We start from the raw sequence: 2,120 nt of genomic DNA, 5'->3' as shown, positions 1-2,120 counted from the left end.
TGACTCTGCTTTGAGAGAAGCTTTTCATGCTTCCTCTCCATGGTTGCAGAGGGAGATCCTTGAGTTTTGAATACAAGGGAGTTCTCATTCCATTGAAGGACTATTTCACCTCTGTCAACATCAATCACAGCTCTTGCTGTGGCCAGGAAAGGTCTTCCTAGGATGATGGATTCATCCTCTTCCTTTCCAGTATCCAGGACTATGAAATCAGCAGGGATGTAAAGGCCCTCAACTTTTACCAATACATCTTCTACGTGTCCATAAGCCTGTCTTCTTGAGCTGTCTGCCATCTCTAGTGAGATTTTAGCAGCTTGCACCCCATAGATTCCCAGTTTCTCTATTACAGAGAGGGGCATGAGGTTTATTCCTGAACCAAGGTCACACAGAGCCTTAAAGATCATGGTGCCTATGGTACAGGGTATTATGAACTTTCCAGGATCCTGTCTCTTCTGAGGCAATGTCAGTTGATCCAGATCACTTAGTTCATTGATGAACAAGGGAGGTTCAACTTCCCAAGCATCAATGCCAAACAATTTGGCATTCAGCTTCATGATTGCACCAAGAAACTTGGCAGTTTGCTCTTCAGTGACATCCTCATTCTCTTCAGAAGAGGAATACTCATCAGAGCTCATGAAGGGCATAAGAAGGTTCAATGGAATCTCTATGGTCTCTAGATGAGCCTCAGAGTCCTTTGGTTCCTCAAAGGGAAGCTCCTTATTGACCACTGGACATCCCAGGGGGTCTTTCTCCTTGGGATTCACGTCCTCTCCTCTCCTCACAGGTTCGGCCATGGCGCTTATGTCAATGGCCTTGCACTCTCCTTTTGGGTTCTCTTCTGTATTGCTTGGGAGAGTACTAGGAGGGATTTCAGTGATCCTTTTACTCAGCTGGCCCACTTGTGCTTCCAGATTTCTAATGGAAGACCTTGTTTCATTCATGAAACTTACAGTGGCCTTAGATAGATCAGAGACTAGATTTGCTAAATTAGAAGCATTTTGTTCAGAGTTCTCTGTCTGTTGCTGAGTTGATGATGGAAAAGGCTTGCTATTGCTAAACCTGTTTCTTCCACCATTATTAAAGCCTTGTTGAGGCTTTTGATCCTTCCATGAGAAATTTGGATGATTTCTCCATGTTGAGTTATAGGTGTTTCCATAAGGTTCACCTAAGTAATTAACCTCTGCTATTGCAGGGTTTTCAGGATCATAGGCTTCTTCTTCAGAAGATGCCTCTTGAGTACTGTTGGATGCAGCTTGCATTCCATGCAGACTCTGAGAAATCATATTGACTTGCTGAGTCAATATTTTGTTCTGAGCCAATATGGCATTCAGAGTATCAACTTCAAGAACTCCCTTCTTCATAGGCGTCCCATTACTCACAGGATTCCTTTCAGAAGTGTACATGAACTGGTTATTAGCAACCATGTCAATGAGTTCTTGAGCTTCTGCAGGCGTTTTCTTTAGGTGAATGGATCCACCTGCAGAAGTGTCCAGTGACATCTTTGATAGCTCAGATAAACCATCATAGAATATATCCAGGATGGTCCATTCTGAAAGCATGTCAGAAGGACACTTTTTGGTCAACTGTTTGTATCTTTCCCAAGCTTCATAGAGGGATTCACCTTCTTTCTGTCTGAAGGTTTGAACATCAGCTCTAAGCTTGCTCAGCTTTTGAGGAGGAAAGTACTTGGCTAAGAAAGCCGTGACCAACTTATCCCAAGAGTTCAGGCTGTCTTTAGGTTGAGAATCCAACCATAATCTAACTCTGTCTCTTACAGCAAAAGGGAAAAGCATGAGCCTGTAGACTTCAGAATCTATTCCATTAGTCTTAACAGTATCACATATCTGCAAGAATTCAGTCAAGAACTGAAAAGGATCTTCAGATGGAAGTCCATGAAACTTGCAGTTCTGCTGCATCAGAGAAACTAATTGAGGTTTCAGCTCAAAGTTGTTTGCTCCAATGGCAGGAATGGAGATGCTTCTTCCATGTAAATTAGAATTAGGTGCAGTAAAGTCACCAAGCATCCTCCTTGCATTATTATTATTTTCGGCTGCCATCTCCTCTGCCTGTTCGAAAATTTCTGAAAGGTTATCTCTGGATTGTTGTATTTTAGCTTCTCTTAA

General features: G+C 42.5%; 1 non-coding gene across 1 annotated transcript; it reads left to right on the top strand.

Moving 5' to 3' along the window:
* The first annotated feature begins 1,550 nt into the window (after positions 1–1,550).
* On the top strand, positions 1,551–1,658 carry LOC148549202 (small nucleolar RNA R71). The gene has a single exon (XR_015897480.1). It is a non-coding gene; the product is annotated as a small nucleolar RNA R71 (small nucleolar RNA).
* Positions 1,659–2,120: the final 462 nt, after the last annotated feature.

The sequence above is a fragment of the Arachis ipaensis genome, chromosome B8 (genome assembly GCF_059453495.1).
Source record: "Arachis ipaensis isolate K30076 ecotype BB chromosome B8, ASM5945349v1, whole genome shotgun sequence".
Taxonomy (NCBI): Eukaryota; Viridiplantae; Streptophyta; class Magnoliopsida; order Fabales; family Fabaceae; genus Arachis; species Arachis ipaensis.
Note: the sequence above shows the minus strand (reverse complement) of the source record. Positions and strands in the feature narration are given on the sequence as shown.